The sequence below is a fragment of the Gossypium arboreum genome, chromosome 6 (genome assembly GCF_025698485.1).
Source record: "Gossypium arboreum isolate Shixiya-1 chromosome 6, ASM2569848v2, whole genome shotgun sequence".
NCBI classification, from domain to species: domain Eukaryota; kingdom Viridiplantae; phylum Streptophyta; class Magnoliopsida; order Malvales; family Malvaceae; genus Gossypium; species Gossypium arboreum.
In genome coordinates this window covers 124,695,775-124,701,357 of record NC_069075.1, presented here as the reverse complement: position 1 = coordinate 124,701,357, position 5,583 = coordinate 124,695,775, and the positions used below count along the sequence as shown (strand labels likewise).

General features: G+C 36.4%; 1 non-coding gene across 1 annotated transcript; it reads left to right on the top strand.

Moving 5' to 3' along the window:
• The first annotated feature begins 4,097 nt into the window (after positions 1-4,097).
• On the top strand, positions 4,098-4,204 carry LOC128294580 (small nucleolar RNA R71). Its single transcript, XR_008284888.1, has one exon. It is a non-coding gene; the product is annotated as a small nucleolar RNA R71 (small nucleolar RNA).
• Positions 4,205-5,583: the final 1,379 nt, after the last annotated feature.

Here is a 5,583-nt window from a genome sequence, read left to right as displayed (position 1 = left end):
ATCTTTTCTAGGATACGTTTAAGTTCTCAATTTTCCATTTCGACTTGGCCACTAGTTTGAAGGTGGTAAGGGGTAGCTGTTCGGTGGTAAACTCCATATTTCTTGAGGGTATTTTCAAATTGGGCGTTACAGAAGTGAGTCCCCCTATCGTTGATGATTAATCTAGGTGTTCCAAATCGAGAGAAAAGTTTTTTAAGGAAACGTACCACTACTCTAGCATCATTTGTAGGCAGAGCTTGGGCTTCAACCCATTTAGACATATAATCGACAGCTACTAAAATGAATTTATTTCCAAATGAACTAGGGATTGGAACCATGAAGTCGATACCCCAAACATCAAATATTTCACATGAAAGTATATATGTCTGACGCATTTCATCACGGTTAGAGATATTACTTGTCCTTTGGCATTTGTCACAAGAAATAACATACTTGTTGGTATCTTTGAATAAGGTGGACCAATAAAAACCTGATTCAAGTATTTTATGTGCGGTCTTATTTCCACCGTAATGTCCTCCAGCTGGTCCTGTGTGACAATGTTCCAAGATTTTTAATGCTTTTGTTCTTGTAAAGCATCGCCAAATGACTTGATCTGCACATATATGGAAAAGAAAAGGATCTTCCCAAAAGTAGTTTTTCACATCAGTAAAGAATCATTTCTTTTGCTGATGTGTCAACCCTTTTGGGATAACGTTAGCGGCTAAAAAATTCGCGATGTCCGCAGACCAAGGTACCTACGAGTCAGAAATAGCAAAAAATTGTTCTTTAGGGAACGAATCATTTATTTCCACTTCATCTAGCTCTTTAGTATTTGAATTTTCAAGCCTGGATAAATGATCAGCTGCGAGATTTTCTGCTCCTTTCTTATCTTGAATTTCCAAGTTGAATTCCTGGAATAACAAAATCCATCGAATGAGATGAGGTTTTGCATCAGTCTTAGTTAACAAGTAGCGAAGGGCAGAATGGTCAGTATAACCGACAACTTTAGACAATATTAGATATGGCCTAAATTTATCGAATGCAAAAACCACAGCTAACAATTCTTTCTCCGTGGTAGTGTAGTTCTCCTGTGTGGCTGTCAAAGTTTTGGTAGCATAATAAATAGGTTGAAAGTGCTTGTCCCTTCGCTGTCCCAAAATTGCACCTACTGCAAAGTCGCTCGCATCACACATTAGTTCAAAAGGTAAATTCCAATCAGGTGTTATTATAATTGGAGCATTAATCAATTTATTCTTTAGAGTATTGAACGCTTCTAAACATTCCTGATCAAAATTAAAGAGCATATCTTTTTCTAGTAATTTGGTCAAAGGCTTAGCTATTTTACAAATCTTCTATAAAACACAGCATGTCCTAAAAAACTTCTAATAGCCTTAACCGAACTAGGAGGAGGTAATTTTTCAATGATTTCAACTTTAGATTTATCAACCTCAATCCCTTTACTAGAAATTTTATGTCCTAGCACAATACCTTCTTGAACCATAAAGTGACATTTTTCTCAGTTGAGTACAAGGTTCGTTTCCTCACATCTTATTAGAACTCATTTTAAATTTTTAAGGCAAATATGGAAAGAGTTACCGAATACCGAGAAATCATCCATAAATACCACCATGATATCTTCTACGAGTTCGTCAAAGATGGCCATCATGCAACGCTGGAACATAGCAGGAGCATTACATAATCCAAAGGGCATTCTTCGATAAGAAAATGTACCGTATGGACATGTGAATGTCATTTTTTCCTGATCTTGAAGAGCTATTGGGATTTGAAAATAGCCAAATAGTCCGTCTAAGAAGCAGTAGTACATATGCCCTGATAGTCTTTCCAACATTTGGGCAATGAATGGCAAGGGGAAGTGATCTTTCCTCGTGGCATCATTTAGCTTCCTATAGTCAATGCAAACTCTCCAACTTGTGACTGTCCTAGTTGGAATTAGTTCATTCTTCTTATTGGCTACCACAGTCATGCCTCCCTTCTTAGGAAAAACCTGTACTGGACTTACCCAAGAACTGCCAGAAGTAGGATAAATAACTCCAGCATCTAGAAGTTTAATTACCTCGGCTTTAATAACTTCCTTCATGTTTGGGTTCAGTCATCTTTGAGCTTGCACACATGGTTTATATTCATCTTCCATTAAAATATTATGGGTGCAAAAAGAAGGACTGATCCCTTTAATGTTAGAAATTTCCAAGCTATGACCTTTTTATGTTCTTTTAATACTTGGATTAATTCCTCTTTCTCTTTGGGTTGCAAGTTAGATGCAATAATAAGTGGTAATGTAGAATTATTTCCAAGGAATGCGTATTCCAAATGGTTTGGTAATTGTTTGAGTTCCAGTTTGGGAGGTTCTTCAATAGAGGGTTTTTGCTTAAAATCATTATTCCCTTTAATGTCCTCATATTCTACTTGTCTTTGGGAAGATTCATTGAAGTTCAGTTTAGCTTTTATTTTACCTGTCTCAGAATCATCGTCATCTATCTCCTCTCCTTGAGCATGGCACAGTTCCAACGTGTCCTTATGTATGATTTCCTGAAAAGAATCTTGAGCAGCATGATCAATAGAGTCAATAAAATAACATAAGTCATCATATTCGCTAAAAAATCTCATGGCATCATAAATTTTTAAAAACAATTTCTTCGTCACCTACTCTAAGTACCATTATACCATCACCTACATCAATAACAGCACTAGCAGTGGCTAAAAATGGACGCCCTAAGATTAAAGGCACTTCAACATCTTCATCCATATCAAGCACAACGAAGTCAACAGGGAATATAAATTTATCTACTTTTACAAGTATGTCCTCTATAATACCCCTAGGATATTTAACAGATCTATCAGCTAGTTGATACTCATCCTAGTGGTTTAGGTTCCCTAATACCAAGTTGTTTAAACATTTTATATGGCATTAAATTAATGCTAGCACCTAAATCAGCTAGTGCCTTTTTAAAACTACCAATTAAGTAGGGTATAGTAAAACTTCCTGGATCTTTTAGTTTGGTTGGCAGCTTGTTTTGGAGTATAGCCGAGCATTCCTCGTTAAGTTCAACTGTAGATAAGTCATCAAACTTCCTTCTGTTTGTTAGGAGCTCTTTTAAAAATTTTGCGTATGTAGGCATTTGCGACATAGCTTCAACAAAAGGTAAGTTAATATGTAGTTGTTTAAAAAGTTCAAGGAATTTACCAAATTGTGCATCCATGCGGTCTTTCTTCAACTTTTCTGGGTATAGAATTGGTGGTTTATATTCCTTCGGTATTGGATTGTCATTGCTTTCGGGTTTTACCTCCCCTCCTTTACTTTTGTCAGCTTCTTGTTGTGGCTTCTTTTCTGATTTAGCTAACACTTTCCCACTCCTCAGTGTAACTTCTTTCACATGTGCTTTTGGATTGGGTTCGGTGTTACTAGGTAGATTTCCTGGTGCTCCTTCTGAAATCATCTTACCCATCTGTCCAATTTGAGTTTTGAGCCCTTGGATCGATGCTTGTTGATTTTTGAGTGCCGTCTCAGTATTCTGAAAACGAGTCTCTAACATCGAGATAAATTTGGTTAGCATCTCCTCAAGGTTCGGCTTTTCTCCTATTAGTATGGTGGTTGTTGAAAGCCTGGAGGAGGTGGTGGTTTCTGATTTCCTTGGCCTCCCCATGAAAAATTTAGGTGATTCCTCCAACCTGCATTGTAAGTATTGCTATAAGGATTGTTTTGAGATCGAGGATTATTACCCATGTAATTTAACTACTCGTTCTCCATGTTATGGCCATAAGGTGTGTATTCAGAATTGCTCAATCCACCTCCATTTGCTTTGCACTGCATTATTGGGTAAACCTGTGAAGAACTAAGAAAACCATCAATTTTCTTATTCACGAGTTCTACCTGATTAGAGAGCATGGTGACTGAATCGATGTTATAAGCATTGACTATTTTTGTTGGCTTTGTCCTCATGACTTGCCACTGATAGTTATTCAGTGACATCTCCTCCATAAATTCATAGGCATCTTCAGGTGTCTTATTATTGATGGTTCCTCTAGCGGCTGCATCAATCATCTGCCGAGTCGAAGGATTCAGGCCATTATGAAATGTTTGAACCTGTAGCCAAAGCGGTAACCCATGGTGAGGGCACCTTCTTAAAAGGTCCTTGTATCTCTCCCATGCATTGTAGAGTGTTTCTAAATCCATCTACACAAAAGAAAATATATCATTACGTAATTTGGCTGTTTTAGCCGGTGGAAAATAATTTAATAAAAATTTTTCGGTCATTTATTGCCAAGTAGTGATTGACCCTCGTGGTAACGAGTTCAACCACTGTTTAGCTTTATTCCTTAACGAAAAGGGAAACAACCAAAGGCGAATGGTGTCATCAGAAACGCAATTAATTTTGAAGGTATAGCAAAATTCTAGGAAATTTGCCAAGTGAGTGTTGGGATCCTCGTCAAGCAAACCATCAAAGTGAACAAACTATTGTATCATTTGAATTGTGTTATGTTTTAGTTCAAAATTATTTACAGCAATAGCAGGTCTAATTATACTTGACTTAGTTCCTGTTAAATTAGGTTTAGCATAATCATACATAGTGCGCGAAGCAAGATTTTGATTAACAGCAATTGCAAGAGGTAGCGGATTTTCTTGGTTTTCAGCCATCTCCTTGGTTGTGGTTTGAATATTGTCCTCTTGCTCGTTCTTTGTGTATCTTAAGCTTCGCCTTATTTCTCATTAGTTTCTGCGAACTGTGCGGTCAATCTCACTGTCAAAAAGTAATGGTCCTGACGGGTTTCTTCTAGTTATAAACTATAAGAACCTGCCAAAAAAAAGGGAAAAAGAAGAATTAGTAATAAAAATTAGAATAAAATTTAAATTGAAGTAAAAGTAAATGGCTAAAGTAATAAAAATCGAGTGTTCCTAATATCTTAGCTCCCCGACAACGGCGCCAAAAACTTGATACGTGATATTCGTGACAGGTTTTAAATATTTATAATGAATCGTTCTTGAAACTAACTATGATCACGATGAAGGCAAGTGTACCTATCGAACAGTAGTATAGCTTTAGCAAGACCGGATTATCGAACCCAAAGGAACTAAAAGTACTAGTATCAACTTTCTTTTTATTATCTAGCCTAAAAAATAAAAGGGTTTTGTTTATCTAACAGATTAATTAAACTAAGAAATCATAGAAAAGAAATTTGGGAAACATACTTTTCGGAAAACTCAATTAATTAAGACAATACCTAAGGAAAAACCCACCTAGATTTCACTTGATATTTGACTCTGAATCGGACGATTTATTCTTTCAACTTTTTCCGTAGAGATCCCTAAGTTATATTATTATCTCTCTCGAGACTAACAACGTCTAACCCTAGATTAAATAATTAAAATCTCTTTCTAATTAATGCTCTAGGGTTGTATTAACTCGATCTATGGATCCCCTTATTAGTTTTCACCCTAATCTGGCAAAATCTTGTCACCCTATCTCTAGGCGCGCAACCAACTTCGCTTAATTATGACAAATTTACTCTTAGACAGGGTCTATTTCTCCTTTGAATAAGAGCTTAACTTGAATCAATACACTGGAATATCAAAACAAGAATTAAGAA